The sequence below is a fragment of the Pogona vitticeps genome, chromosome 6, assembly GCF_051106095.1.
Source record: "Pogona vitticeps strain Pit_001003342236 chromosome 6, PviZW2.1, whole genome shotgun sequence".
In the NCBI taxonomy this organism is placed as follows: Eukaryota; Metazoa; Chordata; class Lepidosauria; order Squamata; family Agamidae; genus Pogona; species Pogona vitticeps.
In genome coordinates this window covers 54,507,737-54,526,678 of record NC_135788.1, presented here as the reverse complement: position 1 = coordinate 54,526,678, position 18,942 = coordinate 54,507,737, and positions in this window count along the sequence as shown.

Below are 18,942 nucleotides of genomic sequence, written 5' to 3'. Positions count from 1 at the left end.
ATTTTATAAGTTGAATTTATTTAGCCAGAAGTAAGCACTACTAAGTGTGATGAGATGGGTTTTTGAGTTAAAGTCTTGTAAGGAATATGGGGTTTGTAATTAAGAAATGAACAAGAGAGGTTCCATCTTGTTTCTTTGTATAAAGTATCTATGCTATGCTAACAGGTTGTTTTCTAGGCGAGCAGAGAGAATGTTAGTCTGATAGCCTGAGAAAAGGACTCGGTGTGATTAGATGGGAATTGTTGTGACTCTTAGATAAACCACAGTAACCCAAATACCATCTGGTGTGTGTATGGGAAAGAAGTCATGTGGTGCAACAGGACTGTTTGCCTAGTAACGAACTCTGATTGGATGACATCGTGGGAAGGTGCGATAAGCCCTTGCCAGTTACTCTTGAAAAAGGAACTTTTTGCCTATGGACATTGTCATTCAAGACCTACTCTTCAGTCATACGTGACACGCCCTGAAGTTTATCGGGACCAGCCTTTACTTGGACTGATCTTTGTACTATACTGGATTACCCTTGGACCTATGGGCTTTTTCCTAAGGACTATGGATTATTTCTCTATGAACTCTTATTTTTGGAATACTTCATATGGACTATGCTCTTGTAATTTTGTAAGGACAATGGTGCATTTGCTGGATTTTTCTTTCCTAAGGACTATGGGACTTTTACTGAATTTTTCTTTTTAGTACAGGATTTTTGTTCTACAGAATCACTGAGGACTATAGCCTTTTTATAACCTACTTGGATAGTTGTTTTTACTAATGAATTACTGGACTGGAACTGTTGTTATTCTTTTTAATGGCTTTTTATATTTTTGTAAGGTTTTGAACACTTTTCTATTTTTCATGTTTTCTTTGCCTCACTACAGAGTTGTAAATAACTAACACAATGCTTATTTACTTGTCTTGACTTAGTTTGGTTTTGATACCTAGTAACATGCTTATTTTTTTAAAATAAAATAATGATTATAAAAGTCAATTGGTTTCCTGAACAGTACACTTGTCTTAGGGTCATCTGAGAGTGCTGCCTCGGCCTAGCATACTTAAGGAGTCCTGCCAGTGGTGCAAGTTAAGTCTAAGGACTACAAAGCCCACTTGATCTTTTCACAAAAATATCTGAGAGTACAAGGGTGTTCTTATGTGGGCAGACCTGTAAGATGGAGTGTTGTAGCATGGCTAGCTGAGTTTGGACTCACTCAGCCCATTTTAGCGTGTGCAAACTCCTGATTACTCTCTGTCCAGGCTTACGCAGATGTTTTCGAACGCCGTGTTTGCTTACACTGAGTTCAATGGAACCCACTTTCAGACATGCCTCATGAACCTGACCGTGAGATTCTATTAGTAGATTGTTTGGGGTAACTATGTTTTTAAAAATTCAGAGTACAGTGATACTTTATCCTAGGACCAGTGAAATGTTACAAAAACGCTGCAAAGGTGGCACAAGCGATGAAGCATGATGCCAAAAAAATTTAGGGGATTTGGAAAAAATAAATTGTTCACAAATTTAGCATGATGCACTGGTACTGTTGCGTTTCTGTACCTGCAAGATGATGAATGGAGGCTCTGTGAAAAGTAAAGGTACAGAAAAATAACTTTTGCAGCTTGTGGGGATGCAAACTGTCAATCTCACACTGAACAGACTGGCTGGGAGCTTCATGAGACAAGACACTGATCCTTTATCTATAAGCAGTACTCCATCAAGTGGTAAAAGACATCCGATTATAAAAGCATGTTAAAAGAAGCAGGAGATTGGTCATTGGAATGTTAATACTGGCCCCCTTGCCAGTCTAATTGCTGAAATACCCATAACAAAGGAGATGACACTGCTGGAAGGAAAAACTTTAAAAAGCAGGAAAAGCAACTTTTGCTGAACATGTGCTTTTACTCTGCGAAAAGGAACTGCCCATTGTCTTCTTCAAAGCCACAAGCATCAGGTTAGACTTAGAAAAGCTGCATAGAAAATATTATTTGTAAATCAATTGAGCTGGAGATTAAATTTCAGTGTTACACTGGATTGTTTTAAAAACATTACCTTGTCACCTAAAGATTGTTGGATCGCTCACAATTGTGCAAACCCCCTTGGTTGCTGATCTTCCTTACCCTGAGTGTACATTTCTTTTCAGTCCAAATAATAGAGAAAAGAGATGGAAGCAGGGACTTGCGTGAGTGCGCGCACAAACACATGCACACATATACACACACATCCCTCCATGAGACATTATGCATTTTTCTGTCTATGCCTGTGTGCTCTTACAATCAATTCTTGCACATCAAAATGTACTATGTGTGTGTTCTGTGCTGTCAAGTTAGAACTGACCTATAGTGACCCTAATAGGGTTTTCAAGCTAAGTGAGATATTTAAGGAATAGTTTTACCAGTTCCACACCCCCAGTGAGTTTCCATAGCCAAACAAGATTCAGACCTTGTTCTCCAGAGTCCTAGTCCATCACTCTATCCACTACACCACACTGGGAATCACAACATTTACTACGCCACTGTCATTTTCACCTCTAAAAAAATGAAGGAACTACACTGACCTCTCCGCCATTTTGCGAAGTCATCATGGTGAGGAGGCTTTGCTCTCCCACCCAGAAAGTGGTGTCACGGTTGAATGATACCACTTTCTGTGTGGGAGGAGGGAGAGAACCTTTAATAAGGCATGTTCCCATCCATCAGCTGTTTCTTCAGCATCGAATTTTGGTCACATATTGGTGTGACCCAGTGTCATGTTCCCGGGGTTACAATAGCCGAAGTCCGATAAACCAGTCCAGGGTCAGAGATATCAAGAATGCAAAGCCAAAGTCCAGAAACCAACTTACAGAATGAAGTCCAATGTCAAAGTCCAGGGTCCGATACACAGTGTAGTTCAGGGTCAGAGTCCAGAGTCCAATACTAGCATAGTCCAGGGCCAAAGTCCAGAGTCCAATACCAGCGCAGTCCAGGGTCAAAGTCCGCGGTTCAGAGACAGGTTCGATGCAAGAAACGTGGATGCAAGCCAAGGTTTTGACTCCTTGCTTTCACGAAGTTTCTGGCTTCACTGGAAGCTTGTTTTATAATGAAACAGCTCCTTGAGCTGCTGGAAAGCTTTCTATTCTGCTAATACTCAGGACTAGATGAACGTAGGTCTCTGTGGAAAGCCTTTGAGCGATCCTCTGATCTTCTTGTCCTAAGTCTTTCCCGAAGCCTGCCCCGAAGCCTGTCTGCTGTGGAGGGAGAATCTGGAGGCGGTTCAGATGTTTCTGATCTCTCCACATTCTCCTCAGCCACAGTTAACCCTTCTGGGTCCAGGTCTTCGGAAGCACTCATGACACTATCCCCCTCCCCAGGACTCCCGCTTTCAGATGGGCCGGGATGATCGGGGTAGGTAGCATGGAACTGCTGTATTAATTCAGGGCCGTGTAAATTACTGGTTGGTTCCCACGATCGATCCTCAGGACCATAACCCTTCCAATCCACAAAATACTGCAGACCCCCTCGGTGGATTCGGGAGTCTAGGACCTGATGGACCTCATATTCTTCCTCGCCATCGACCAAAACAGGTGAAGGTGGAGCTGGGGTGAAGGTCGAGCAGTGTCTGGGGCTGAGACAGGTTCAAGGAGGGATCGATGGAAAACCGGGTGGACACGGAGAGTATCTGGAAGTCGTAGCCAGAAAGCAACAGGGTTGATTTGTTCCGTGATCTCATAGGGTCCTATAAACAGAGGGTCCAACTTACGGGTTCGGCCAGGTCGGTGAAGGTGACAGGTAGAAAGCCAGACCTGGTCTCCTGGTTTGAGAGGTGGCCTGTCTTGTCGCTTCCGGTCGGCCGCTGTTTTATAAGCTTCTTTAGCCTGCTGAAGCTGTTCTCGGAGCAAGTCTTGAAGGACCTGCAACTCGTGTATGTGGGCATTGGCAGCAGGAACCATGTTCGAGGGTAGAGTAGCCAGAAAAAAACGAGAATGGTACCCATAGTTGGCTTTGAAGGGTGTCTGTTCAGTAGATGTATGTATCGCATTATTGTAAGCAAATTCCGCCAGAGGTAACAGGGTAGCCCAATTATCTTGCTGGTAACAGGTGTAACAATGAAGATACTGTTCCAGGGTGGCATTGGTAAGCTCAGTCTGTCCATCTGTTTGAGGGTGATAGGCTGACGACAAGTGCACATGGGTGCCCAAACTGGAGTGCAGGGCTTTCCAGAACCGGAAAGTGAACTGGGAACCACGATCAGAGATTAGGTGCATCGGGAGACCATGTAAACGGAAAACATGCTGGAGATAGAGTTGAGTGGTGTCAGGAGCTGTGGGAGGTTTGGAACATGGGACAGAATGAGCCATCTTGGTAAACAGGTCCACAATCACTAAGATACAGGTATACCCTTGTGACCGCGGGAGATCTGTGATGAAATCCAAGGATACTGTGTCCCAAGGGCCGGCCGGTACAGGTAAAGGTTGCAGCAGACCTGAAGGTTTAGCTGGTATGTCCTTGGCTCGACGGCAAACCTCACAGGATCCAACATATTGGGCGACATCAGCTCGAACCTGGGGCCACCAGAACTCTCGTGTGAGCAAGTGCAGGGTTTTGTATTGACCAAAATGTCCTGCTGGAGGGGAGTCATGGGTCAGATGGAGGACCTGAGCTCGGAGGGGTCCCAGAGGGATATATACACGTCCACGATGTAATAGGAGGCCCTGGTGGTTGGTAAAGTAATTGTCTGAGCCCTCTTGAAGTTCCTGCAGACGTTGCTTGGCCCAGGAATCTCGAGCTTGGCTGGCTCGAATCTCGTCGGCCAGGGAGCGAGTGGTTACGGCTGCAAAGACTGAGGGAGGCAGGATTGGTGAAATCGGGGTTTCTTCAGAAGCCGGAACAGCGTATTCTGGTTTGCGGGACAAGGCGTCAGCTTTCCGATTCTGGGTATGCGGGACATAAGTAATATGGAAGTCAAACCGGGAGAAGAAGAGACTCCATCAGATTTGGCGTTGGTTAAGGCGTCGGGCTGTTTGTAATTGTTCCAGGTTTCAATGATCCGTCAAAACTTGGACTGGGTGATGGGCCCCTTCGAGGTAATGCCTCCAAACCTCAAACGCCGTTTTGATGGCCAAAAGTTCTCGCTCCCAGATGGTGTAGTTACGCTCCGAGGGCGTGAACTGCCGGGAGTAGAACGCACAGGGCTGTAGTGGCTGTGAGGGGTCCTCCCGCTGGGACAGTATCGCCCCCAGGGCAACACTGGAGGCATGTTTCCACGGTAAATGGAAGCCGGGGATCCGGATAGCGTAGGATGGGCTCAGTGGTAAAACGAGTCTTTAGGGTGGTAAAGGCATGATCTGCCTCCAGAGTCCAAAGGAACGGCTCCTTGGGCCGGAGGGGACGGGACAATGGCGTGGTTACATCCGCGTAAGATGGTATAAACTGACGATAATAATTTGCAAAGCCAAGAAACCGTTGCACATCCTTACAATTCCGAGGTTTCTGCCAGTTTAATACCGTCTCAATCTTCTTTGGGTCCATCTGGATTCCTTGGGGAGACACAATGTGACCCAGGAACTCGACTTCTCGCAGGTTAAATTCACATTTCTCCAGCTTGGCGTAGAGTTGATGTTCCCGTAATCGCTGTAAAACCTGGCGAACATGTTCCATATGCCGAGCGGGGTCTCGGGAATAAATCGGAATGTCGTCCAGGTAAACAATTACTAAGCGATCGAGCAAGTCCCGAAAGATGACATTCATGAATCGCTGGAACACCACTGGAGCGTTAGTTAATCCAAAAGGCATGACTAGATATTCATACTGGCCATAACGTGTTCCAAAAGCCGTCTTCCACTCGTCACCATCACGAATTTGTACCAGATTATAGGTGCCATGAAGATCCAACTTGGTATAGACTTGGGCCCCTTTAAGGCGATCCAGAAGCTCACCAATCAAGGGTAAAGGGTAGCGGTCTCTAACAGTTATCTTATTCAAAGCCCTGTAGTCATTGCAGGGGTGGAGCTCCCCACCATTCTTTTTAACAAAGATGACAGGGGCAGACAGAGGTGACGTGGTTGGCCGGATGAATCCCCGTTTCAGGTTTTTATCCAGAAAGGCCCTCAAGGCTGCGAGTTTGGGTTCCGACATGGGGTAGATCCGTGCCACAGGAAGGGGTGCCCCAGACACCAAATTAATAGCACAGTCAAAGGGTCGGTGTGGAGGTAGTTGGTCAGCCCTCTTCTCCTCAAAGACATCAGCAAACTCCTCATACTCCGAGGGTATTGCGGACTTATCTGCTGACCCTGCTGCGGCCAAGGTAGCTGGTGGATCCAGATGCGGACACGGATCCCTGAAGCTTAACTCTCCTGGTGTCCAGTCTATTAGGGGATTATGGGTTCTGAGCCAGGTAAAGGTAAAGGTAAAGGTTCCCCTTGACAATTTTGTCCAGTCGTGTTCGACTCTAGGGGGCGGTGCTCATCCCCGTTTCCAAGCCATAGAGCCAGCGTTTTGTCCAAAGACAATCTTCCGTGATCACATGGCCAGTGCGACTTAGACACGGAACGCTGTTACCTTCCCACCAAGGTGGTCCCTATTAATCTACTCGCATTTGCATGCTTTCGAACTGCTAGGTTGGTGGGAGCTGGGACAAAGTGACGGGAGCTCACTCCGTCGCGTGGATTCGATCTTGCGACTGCTGGTCTTCTGACCCTGCAGCACAGGCTTCTGCGGTTTAGCCCGCAGCGCCACCACATCCCTACAGGAAAGTCCCAAAATAAGTTGAAAATGGGGCAAACGGGCAATGTTGAATTGTAGCTGTTCCTGATGTTGTTGAACCTGGAGGATGACCAGTTGGGTTTCTTGGGTCACAGGACCGGAACGGAGGAGACATCCATCTATGGATTTGACTAGGGTCGGAGTTTCTTTAACTTGTACCGGGATCCAGTGCTGTTTCACAAAAGCGGTGTCGATAAAACAGCGATCCGCCCCAGAATCAACCATGGTGTGAACGAACAACCAACGTCCATCTGGCAGGCAGAGTTTAACGGGTACAAGGAATGGTCCTGGGATGTTAAGGTATGGTTCAGGGGACCCGGCTAAGTGCCCCACATCTGAGAGCCCATTCAGACATGAGGCAATTCTTTTAACGGTTTCACAGAGTCAAGGTTATGCCGCTTAACCAGACAGCCCGAAGCAAAGTGTCCTGCTCCCCCACAGTACAGACAAAGATTCTGGGAGCGGCGTCGTGTCTTTTCCTCAGGGCTGAGGCGGGGCCAAGCTCCTCCCAATTGCATAGGTTCAGAGTCCTCTGGTCTGTTATTGGAAGCTAGCAAGGGTGACTGCAGGAGATGGGGACCACCCTGTGCTAAGCGTCGGCTCTCCAAGCGGCCATCAATGCGTAAGCATAGAGTAATTAGCTCTTGCAACGTGTTGGGTCGATCTACACGTGCCAGCTCATCCAGGATCCTATCAGCTAACTCCTCCATATATTGGTCCATAAGAGCTGTCTCATTCCAGAGTAAGTCTTGAGCCAGGAGTCTGAACTCGGTAGAATACTGAGAAACTGAAGCCTTTCCCTGCTTCAGGGCCCGAATCTTTCTGTTAGCTGTGGCAGCTTGCAAGGGATTAGCAAAAGCGGCTGAGATATATTCCAGAAAACCCTGGTAATTAGTTAACAGGGGTGAAGGAGCAAGAAGCAAAGGAGTAGCCCATTTTGCTGCCTGACCCTTGAGTAACCTGATTATAAAGCATACCTTGGTTTTGTCTGTGGGAAAGTCTCTGGTGCGCAGCTCAATGTACAGCTTACACTGTGCCAAGAATGCTGGAAACTCCTCCACATTGCCTCCAAATTTTTCAGGAGGAAACACAGGACATTTAGCCTGAGAAGCGGCATCAGTTTGTAATTGTATTTGTTGCTGTTGAAGCTGGCCGACTGCCTGAGTAAGGAACTGCACCTGAGCAAGCACAGCATTCAGCGGACCTGAGTCTTTGTTTGCTTTTCCCTCCATGTTGGGAAAAGTGTGGGGGTGGAAGCAATCTGTCATGTTCCCGGGGGTTACAATAGCCGAAGTCTGATAAACCAGTCCAGGGTCAGAGATATCAAGAATGCAAAGCCAAAGTCCAGAAACCAACTTACAGAATGAAGTCCAATGTCAAAGTCCAGGGTCCGATACACAGTGTAGTTCAGGGTCAGAGTCCAGAGTCCAATACCAGCGCAGTCCAGGGTCAAAGTCCGGGGTTCAGAGACAGGAACACGATGCAAGAAACGTGGATGCAAGCCAAGGTTTTGACTCCTTGCTTTCACGAAGTTTCTGGCTTCACTGGAAGCTTGTTTTATAATGAAACAGCTCCTTGAGCTGCTGGAAAGCTTTCTATTCTGCTAATACTCAGGACTAGATGAACGTAGGTCTCTGAGGAAAGCCTTTGAGCGATCCTCTGATCTTCTTGTCCTAAGTCTTTCCCGAAGCCTGCCCCGAAGCCTGTCTGCTGTGGAGGGAGAATCTGGAGGCGGTTCAGGTGTTTCTGATCTCTCCACATTCTCCTCAGCCACAGTTAACCCTTCTGGGTCCAGGTCTTCGGAAGCACTCATGACACCCAGCTGGTTTCCTCTTTATTAATTTGCTCAGAAAGAGCTTTCTTTTTAAATTACTTATAATTGTTGCTGTGTAGCTAATTATAATTAAGGGTTTTTTTGTGGATGATTGCTCCCCTTTCCCTCCCCCGGTTTATCCATTTGCCTTTGGTTATTCTGTGGTGTCGGGAGTTTACTGGTGGGGATGGGTTCATATTGAAAGCTTAGGGCAATTTTGGTTATATATGTTTTGCTGTGTTTTCTTTGTCAACTGGATTGTTTGCTTGAATTATTATAAGCAATAGTAATTTATATAAAAATAGAAACCCTAGCAACTTTAATTAATAATAGTACTTGTGGATTAACAGGGTTTATCAACGCTAGGTTGGGTGCTGATTTTTTTTATAATTTGGTTTCCTGTTACCCCCCCCCATGCCTATCCTCCCTCTTTTAAAAAAAAGAGAGAGGGAAGAGGGAACTGGAACATTGGTGGTTCGCCATCTGCTAGTGGCCAATTGGACATAGACAGACAGACAGACAGACAGACAGACAAGTGAACTCATAGGCTGCAACTGCGCCACCTGCTGGGCTGCATTTTGGTACAAAAACAGCACATAGGGGAGAAAGGAAATTAGTTATTGTGTGGGCTGTTGGGTATCAACTCACAAAATTTTTTGAAAAGAGAATAATAAGAAAAGTAAAAGAGTTTCTACTTAAATTTGAAATTTAAAAAAAGAGAAAAAAAGAAGAGTCATATTTAGATACATATATAACGCCAATATATAACGGTAGGGTCAGTGCCCCCCCTTTTTTGCTTTTTTGGGGAGTGGGTTGGTATTAAAAAAAGAGATAGGAAATATATGAGAAAAGGAAGAAATTAATTAGGTGAATAATTCAGAATAATTACTGAAGGAATATAACCCAGTTCATACAGCTGTTTCTATTCCATTTGGTGAGATACCATTATTGTTATGGGGCCTAAGAAGGGCCAGGGTGCTAAGAAGGGCAAGCAGCCTGAAAAGCATAAGGTTCCAGCTAGGGTACAGCCTTCAATTTTGTCTTCAGATGAGGAGTGGCCAGATTACAGTTCAATACTGAACTTGATCAGAAAAGGGCCATGGCTAGACAGGCTTCTGATGCTGCTACTCCAAGATGGTCAAACAGAGAATCAAAAGCACATAGGCTGGCAGAGTTGAAGCAGCTTGGTGATGTTATGATGCCACAAATTGCTCATTTATAGGAGTGCTCTGCAGCTACAGGGGCAGTGTCTAGTGCCACGGTTGAGGTGTGCCACCAGCCAATTCCTGTCAAGGCGGAGACTGAGGAACTGCAAGAGCCTTGGAGAGATCCAACCGGTGATGCAGGACTTCAGATGGAGGATCAATCATCTCATATGGGAGCAGCCTTTTTGGCTGGAGGGCAATCGGGTCCTTACTTCGCTTCTACCAGTTCCAGCCAGCAAAGGACTGAGATGCATTGGGCCAGCTCAGCACTGCTGACGCTGATGGCTCCAGGTGAATCTGCATCCACACACAACATGCAACCCAGGGCACGCACATGGCCTTGGGGGGAGATCAATCCCCCAGTTTTTTCTCCTCCTTCCCCAATTTAATGCCCAATAATTATGGCATTAGCTCCCCAATTCAAATTGGTCCCAGACCAGCTTCAAAGCCTTGGATGGCACCATGCCTGCAGTGGTCTTCTCCTAGTCAGATGCCAGAGTTCATGGAAGATTTGCAACAGCATAACTATAAGCAGGATGGATGAAAGAATCAATGAAACAAACACAAAGCTGATTTATCTGGAAGACAATTCCAGAAAGTCCAAGATTAAAATAATGAATTTTCAATTGCAACATGGACAAGACAATGGGTACACAACACTTGGAGGTACAGGACATAGAAAGAGCTTATCTTGTTGGTATTCCTAAAAGCCTAAGAACAAGACCAGTGGTGGTGAAGTTTTTTAATTATACAAAGAAAGAACTGACCTCCAAATGGGACACAAGGTCTACAGAAAACCCACCCACACAGACAGGTACCTACACAAAACCTCCAACCACCACCCACAGTAAAAAGAGGCATAATCAAAACAGTGGTAGACAATGCAAATCGGAACTGTGACGCTCAGTTTCTCAGCACTGCACTCAACCACCGGAAATGGGCCCTACAGGCAAATGGCTACTCCAAAAATGAAATCACAAGAGCCATCAAACCAAGAAAACAACACCAAACTGAAGAAGAAAAACAGCCACCCACAAATAAAGTATTTCTACCATACATCAAAGGGGTCACGGACTGCATGGGGAAACTTTTGAAAAAACACAATCTACAAACAGTATTCAAGCCCACCACAAAAATACAATAAATGTTACGGTCAGCAAAGGACAGAAGGGACCCCCCTCATCACTGCAGGAGTATACCGGATACCTTGCAGTTGTGGCCAGGTATATATTGGAACCACAAAATGAAGCATCCACACCAGAATCAAAGAACATGAGAGACACTGCAGACTAAAACAACCAGAAAAACCTGCAGTAGCTGAACATGCCCTAAAACAAACTGGACATGAAATTCTATTTCAAAATACTGAAATACTGGAGAACACCAGCAATCACTACGTCATACTGCACAGGGAAGCCATTGAAATCCACAAGCACCAGCAGAACAACAAAAAAAGAGGAACGTTTGAAACTCAACAAAACTTGGCTCCCAGCTCTCAAAAATACAGCATGCAAAAGGTCAACGAACTCTACCCAGCCACAAGGACAGGGGATCACTACACACAAAAGACCAGCTAATGACACCCATCAATCACAGTGACAGATAATCTCTTCTCCTTAGCACAGCAATACACCCACAACAAGACACACTAATTACCCATCTCCAGAAAAGGACAAAAGCCTATCTCACAGCCATAAATACTGCACTCCCAAGCCAACTACACCAGAGCACAGAGTGCTGTCCTCTGAAGATGCCGGCCACAGAGACTGGCGAAACGTTAGAAAGAACATCCTTCAGAACACGGCCAAAGAGCCTGAAAAACCCACAATAACCAAAAGAAAGAACAATTTATAAGAGAACTTAAACAAAAACAAGACCAACTGGTCTACAGGGGCACTAAGCTACAGATTTTCCAAGATTTAAGCAGTGATTCTTTGAATTGGAGAAAATCTATGAAGTCTGTTACAGCAGTATTGATCAAAAATAGCCTCAAATACCAATAGGGTCATCCTGTTTTTTTGAAAATTTGGAAAAACCAGGTTCTGTTTCAAATCTACTCTTGTGAAGAAGGTAAAGACCTGTTGAAGGCGTGGAAACTCTGGCAGGAGGAAGAGGGAGGTCAGGAGTTAACCCTGACATCAAGCAAAAAACAGAGGGTTGAAGCAGAAAGGACCAGATTGCTCAAGGGCTAAAAGATGGTCCAACTGTTGTCTCCCCACTTCCAAATCTTATAATTCTCTTTACTTTTACTTTTCTTCTCTCCTTCCTTTATTCATTCATAGCGATTTCTTTCTTTCTAGTTTTTAGCAATAATTATACTAATTATATTAATAGTACAGTAATAATAAAACTAAAATTATTAATAATTCTGGATTTTAATTGTTTCTTTACTTATAATTACAGGGTGGAGAGGGTGGAGAAGGGGGCTTCAGGGTTAACAAATATTAAGAAGAAATGAGAAAATGTAATAAAAAGAGCAGAGGCGAGGTTCTGATTGCAGTACTGCTGGATGGTGGTGCCATCCCCTCCACCTTGTGCCCTCACTAGTAGTTATGGTGGGGAAATATGGTGGGGTGGTGTGAGGAGGAGAATAGAGAGACCACTAAGAGTGAGCCGTCCCCTCAGGTAATTGAGGTAGAATCAGAAAAACCAAAGAAACCCGAGGCAAAAAGACAAGCAGAAGAGGTAGAGGAAAGTCGCGAGACGAAAGTAGAAAGAGCTCGAGAGGAAGGAGCGCGCGCAAAAGAAAAGCAGTTGAGACCGTTAGATAGACCAGAGGGAGGAGACAGGAGACCGGTTCATGGTGAAAGGGAGAAGAAACCAGTAGAAAGACCTGAGGTGTTAAAAGAGAGAGAGAAGATAGATGTATTCTTAACAACTGAAGAAGGAAGCGTTTCTAAAGAGATGGAGAAAGTGTCTGTCTTTAGAGAGAGCGAATCCGGGAAAACAGAGAGAGATGTCCAAGTCTTTTCAGTTCCAGTTAAAAAACCCTCAGTGAATCTAACGAGTGAAGAGGAAGAAAACCGAGCTAGCAGTGAGATAAGACCCATCATCCCTGGTTTGAGTCTGGAGGAATGGAAGGTGCTGGTGTACCCAATGAAACAAGGTCCAGCACGTCTGGTACATCATATCCCACCAGAATTAGAGGAAAGAGTCCAGAGAGAGGGAGATTGGGCCCGCCACCCTTGTTGCGGGACCCTGTGTGCAGTACGAAACAACTTCATGAGGCAACCAACGGAGGAGGAGGAAAAAGCAAGAATTTACTATTAAAAGATTTGAATGAAGAAAAATCCATGTTATGGTTTTGGGAGAGTTCTCCTCCGCAGTTATCAGTTCAAAGTTCTGTTGTTTGTAACCAAGAAGAAGAAGTGAACCCAATAGTGAACCCAATTGTTAATAAAAAATACTTTAATTTTCAATTCTGACTCCTCTTTTGTCTCCCCGGGAAGAATTACTCCTCAAGGAAATAGAGAACCCACTCACAGGTGGGAAAAAAGATAAACGTTCACTGGGTTGTTAGGGGTAAAGTATTGTATGTTTGGGTTATGTTGAGTTTAAGTTTTGGTGTATTTTTGTTAGTTCATTGGGGAAGGGGTTGCACACGGGGCCTGTTAGGAGGAGAGATCGTGAACTCAAATGGGCAAGAGAATAAGACTAGCCACTTTAAACGTGAAAGGCCTGGGATCAATAGTGAAAAGAAGAATACGTTGAAGCATTATTGAAAAAAAATAAGGTGGACATTGCCTTTTTGCAAAAGACATCAGTCAGAAGATGGAGTCAATGAACTTAAGATGAATAATATAGACATTTATGAAAAAATTTTAGAACGTCTAAATCTAGAGGTGAGGCAATCATAATTTTTAAAAATTGTGAATTTATAGTGAAACAGGTAGTAAAAGACTGTAATGGTAGATTTATAATACTACAGGGTAAAATGGGTTTGGAAGAATATACTTTAATGCACCTAATAATAAACAAGGACATTTTTATGACATAGTTATTAAAGAAATGGAGAAGGTAAAGAAGGGTTATGTTATTATGGCAGGGGATTTTAATATGGTTATGGATAAGATAAAGGATAAAACTTTTTATGATCAGAATGATGTTCTTCAAAGAATATTGAGCAGGAAGGTAAAAATAATCACTTGAAGGATATTTGGAGGGTAATGAAAAGTGATGAAAGAAATACTTATTTTTCAGCAGTATACAATAGTTACTCAAGAATAGATTTTATATTCACATCTCAAGATTTAATTCCTAAAATAATTAATACTGAGATTACGAGGGGGTGCTGATAAGTATTGAGCCTTTCCCAGACAAAAATTGAGTTAAGAAGCTATAAATTGCAGGATGTATTGGCCAATTTGTCTGTGTTCAATGGTGCAAAATCAACTACCTATGATTTTAACTTATCTTTCACGGTCAGGTCCAAAGTGAACATGGCAGCATCTCCAGAAAAGTTCAATGTGGAAGAGCATAAGACCATAATCAAGTTCCTTTTTCTCCAAGGGAAAGGTGCAAAGCAGATCCATGATGAAATGTCATAAAGTATGGGTGACAGTGGCCCTTCATATGCAACAGTTAAACGTTGGGTTGTCAATTTTAAAACTGGCCATTTTAGTGTTGAAAATGAGAAACCCAGTGGAAGGCCTATTTCTGTCCCTGTGCCTGCAAATGTGAAATCCATCCATGACATGATCATGGAGGACCGCCGAATATCAGCCAAAAGTATTGCTATATATCTGGGAATATCACGTGAGAGACTTGGTGCCATTATCCACAACAACTTGGAAATGTGAAAGCTGGCAGCAAAGTGGATCCCCAAACTTTTGACAACCAAACAAAAGAGGAAATGTGTGGAGTCATCGGTGGCTATTTTGGAACATTTTGCAAGAAATGAGTCATATTTCCTGGGCAAACTGGTAACTGGTGATGAGACATGGATCTACTGTTATGATCCTGAGATAAAGGAACAGTCTAAGGAATAGAGGCAGTGGTTCCCCCAGGCCAAAGAAGTTCCGAGTGCAAAGGTTGGTGCAGAAGCAAATGGCAACAGTTTTTTGGGATAAGAAGGGGGTTCTGTTGGTAGACTACCTCCAACAGGGTGCAATCATCAATGCAAAATATTACTGTGCTTTATTGATGAAGTTGAGGCAAAACATCAAGGAAAAACGTCGATGAAAGCTCTCCAAAGGTGTCATCCTGTTGTATGACAACACCTCGTCACACACTGCAGGTGAAACAATGGCAAAACTGACGTCTTTAAGCTTTCAAGTGATGCCCCTAAAAGGTGGAGAATGGATATTAATATTTTCAGGGTTATACTGGGGTTCACCCCTTCCTTCCCAATACTGTAATTCAGGTTTTTCATTGGGCTTTTCCCTGATGGCATACAAAGCAAAATTTTCCTCCTATAATATGGCTTAAACATATTTATGTGCACAACCTTTTTGCCTTCTTCTCCCTCCTCTTGAAGTACATAATTCACGTCACTCATTTTAGAGATCACTCTAAATGGACGTGACCATGCTAATTGGAGTTTATTTCCTTTAATGGGTCTCAGCATTAACACTTCGTCTCCAGGATTAAATACTCTTTCCCTGGCCCTCTTGTCATACCAATGTTTTTGCTTTCCCTGATTGCTCTTTAAGTTCTCTGCTGCTAACTCCAGAGACTGTTGCAAGGAGTTCATCAGTTCATCAATGTATTGGACAACTGACTCAGGATCATCCGCTCTATGTTCCTCCCAGTTTTGATGGAGTAGATCTAGGGGTCCCCTAGCTTTCCTTCCAAACAATAATTCAAAAAGGCTAAATCCTGTACTTTCCTGGGGTACAGATCTATAGGTGTATAACAATGGTAATCTATGGTACCAGTCATTTGGATTCTCAGCTGTATATGCTCGAATCATCCTCATTAGGGTACCATTGAATTTCTCAACGAAACCATTGGTCTGGAGATGATAAGGGGATGACATGACGTGAGTAATGCCACAGACTTGCCACGATCTTTTCATTAATTTGGAAGTAAATGAAGTCCCCAAATTGGTAATTATCTTGGAAATGAAGCCCATGCGACACGTATCATTTATTAGTGCATCTGCCACTGTCTCTGTTTCAGTATTCAGCAAAGGTACAACTTCCAGATACATTGTGGCATAATCAATTATTGATAAAATAAATCTATTCCCATGCTTGGTAACTTTGGGTAGGGGTCCCACTATGTCTAGGTCTATTCGTTGAAAAGGGGTCGAGATCAGTGGTGGGATTCAGCCGGTTTGCACCTATCAGTTCTGCAGAACCGTTTGCTGGCCTGCTGAATTCCACCACTGAATACAGGTATAGAGATATCTTGCGGGGGGGGAGAGAGAAATAAAGGCGGCTGGGGATTACTCTTCTGCTTGTCATCCAGGCTCGCCTGCCCTCCATGTCAGTCTTTAAAGGAAAATTTCTCCTCCTGCAGAGGGAAGCCCCTGGTTGGGAAGCCCTGCCCAGCTTTGCTCGTCCACCAGCGGTGGGTACTCAAGCAGGGGTGCAGCGCCATGGTCCCCACAAGCCGCAGCCCCCCCCGCTGTTCTGCAGCTCACTGGAGCTCCATCGCCAGCCCGTGGCTTTTAGCGTGGGTCTCCCCAGCAGACGCAGCTCGGTCCAAGGCTCCGCGGAGCATCCCCCAGCACTGCCTCCAGGCGTGGACGTGGTGGCGCCTCCACTGCCACCTTCACCTTCACTTGCTGCTCCTGCTGCCACCATCAACCCATTGGGTCAAAATCTGCAGCTCCTCCGGCTCAGGATTGGCATCCCGGCATCTCTGCCTTCCCGCCTTGCCTCCGCTTCTGCAGCTCTCGCTGTGCACCCAGAGCAGGCTTGCGTGCTCGCCTACCGAGCCCAGCCTGGGCATTCCTCAACTGCGCCCTGGCGCCACGTCCCGAGCAAGTCGGAGCTCTCAGCTGAGTGACCTCGATCTCCCTGCCTCCTTCCCCCCTTCACACATGGCCCATCATCATCATCATGACCTCCCTCCCCTGCCTGGCTCACGCGCTCGCCCCAAACTGCAGCTGTTCCGAAGCTCCGGATGCTTCCTCCCAAACCCATATGGGAATGCTGAGTATTGTAGTTTTCTACATCTTTACTCTCCCACTCTTCAGAAGGAAACATTTCAATTTTTGGTAGTCTTTTGCAGACTGTGCCTCTTTCCATTTCAGCCTGGCCTGGGAACTTGCCCTGAGACTCTGAGACTTTAATAATGCCTAAAAACTTGGCGGGGGACAACTACCCACCAGAACTTGGTGTACAGCCTGAAGAAGTGGAATTATCTTTGAAAGCATGTTGGTGGTGGTTTGTTTCTTTTTCCTTTTTTTTTCTCTTGCCAGGGCACCACAGTTTAGAGGACACTGTAATTTAGGAGGGAATCTAGTGTGTGTGTGTGTGTGTGTGTGTGTGTTTCATGCCATCAAATCAGAACCTGTACTAGGGGTTTCAAGGAGTGGTTTTATCAGTTCCACTTCCTCTGGTGAATTTCCACGGCTGAGCAGGGATTTGAACCCTAGTCCACTACACACCAACACCGTGAACTCCATAGCAACTGGTGGACAGAAAACCCTAATTCTAACCCAGAAAAGAAACAACAACCTATCTGAACTCTCTTGAATTCTTTTTTGCTGGAAGGATGAAACTGCCGGATGGCTCCATGATTTAGTTATGGTTGGGAGTTCGATTCCGCAGTGTGCTTCCTTTGACGGGCTGGACTCATGGGGTCCCTTCTAGCTCTGCATTTCTAAGATGATGATGATGAAGTTTTTCTTTCTTTAGAGGTCAGGGCCATCACATTTTTCTCCTCCTTTTTCATGACAGCTCTGTTAAGATCGCACCAAAAGTGTTATTTCTGAGGATCAGGTAGTTCTCACATTGCCGGGGGGGGGGGGAACAAACCATCCACAGTGTTGTGGGCAGGATTCCACCCTTAAAGTGAGTAAAGTGGTGATCTTTTGAGCATGTCGGATAAATTAAACAGACCCACCCATTCAATAACTCCATAGGGCTGCTCATGAGGAATAGCTTGAATAACCCAGTCTTCTCCAGACTAAAACTGTTCCAATCTCTTGGACTATAAAATCCCATGATCTGAAGGTAGCTAACCTGTCTAGAAGGGTCCAGGTTCAGGCAGGCTGGAAAAAATTGGTCACATCAATGAGGGCAAGCTTTTCAAGCCAGGAAGGCGGAAAAAAATAAGAAAAAACTTTCATGGTGAGAACAAAAATAAACTTTTTATGGAGAGCCCAAGATCAGCAACACTGGAGAATCACAGAATAATTCAGCTGAAAGGGACCTACAAGGCCATCAAATCTCAATGCATAAATCCACATAAAAGCAGACCTGAGATATTTTCTTTTGAAGGCCTCCAGCGTTGGAGCGCTCACCACCTCCTGAAGTCATGGGTTCCATTGTCATACTGCTCTAACAGTTGTAAAGTTTTTTTTCTGATATTCAGCCGAAATCTGGCTTCCTGACGCTTGAGCTCATTGTTACGTGTCCTGCACTCTGGGATGATGGAGGACAGATCCTGCCCATCCTCTGCCATCTCATAGAGCGAGTTGTCACAAAAACACTCTGCAAATGCTCAGCTAAATCTAGGCCGACTAACCATGGGGCAGGAATTTGATAAGATATGGCCACCTTCCAAACTCCTGACCATCCCTTATATCTTATGGGAATTTTTACCATAGGCAACACCACTATTTCAGAACCAATCCTTTTAATAGAATGTGGGGTTCCACAGGGGTCGATCATCTCCCCAATGCTGTTTAACATCTATATGAGGCCGCTGGGTGGGGTCATCAGGGGATGTGGAGCATCGTGTCATCAATATGCTGATGACATCCAGCTCTACATCTCCTTTTTACCAACTGCAAGTGATGCCGTCCTGTCCCTCCAGCGCTGCCTGGGGGCCATACTGCAATGGATGCAGGAGAACAGGCTAAGGCTGAACCCAGACAAGACGGAAGTTCTGAGGGTGGGTGGCCCTGTGGATGGTGGCTTGGGAAACTCCCTCATGTTTGGGGGGGTGGCCCTGGCCGCAAAGAGTGGGGTCCACAGCCTGGGAGTACACCTGGACCTGACGCTCATCATGGAAACACAGGTGGCGTCGGTAGTCTGCTCCGCCTTTTTCCACCTTTGGCGGATTGCCCGGCTGTGACCTTACCTA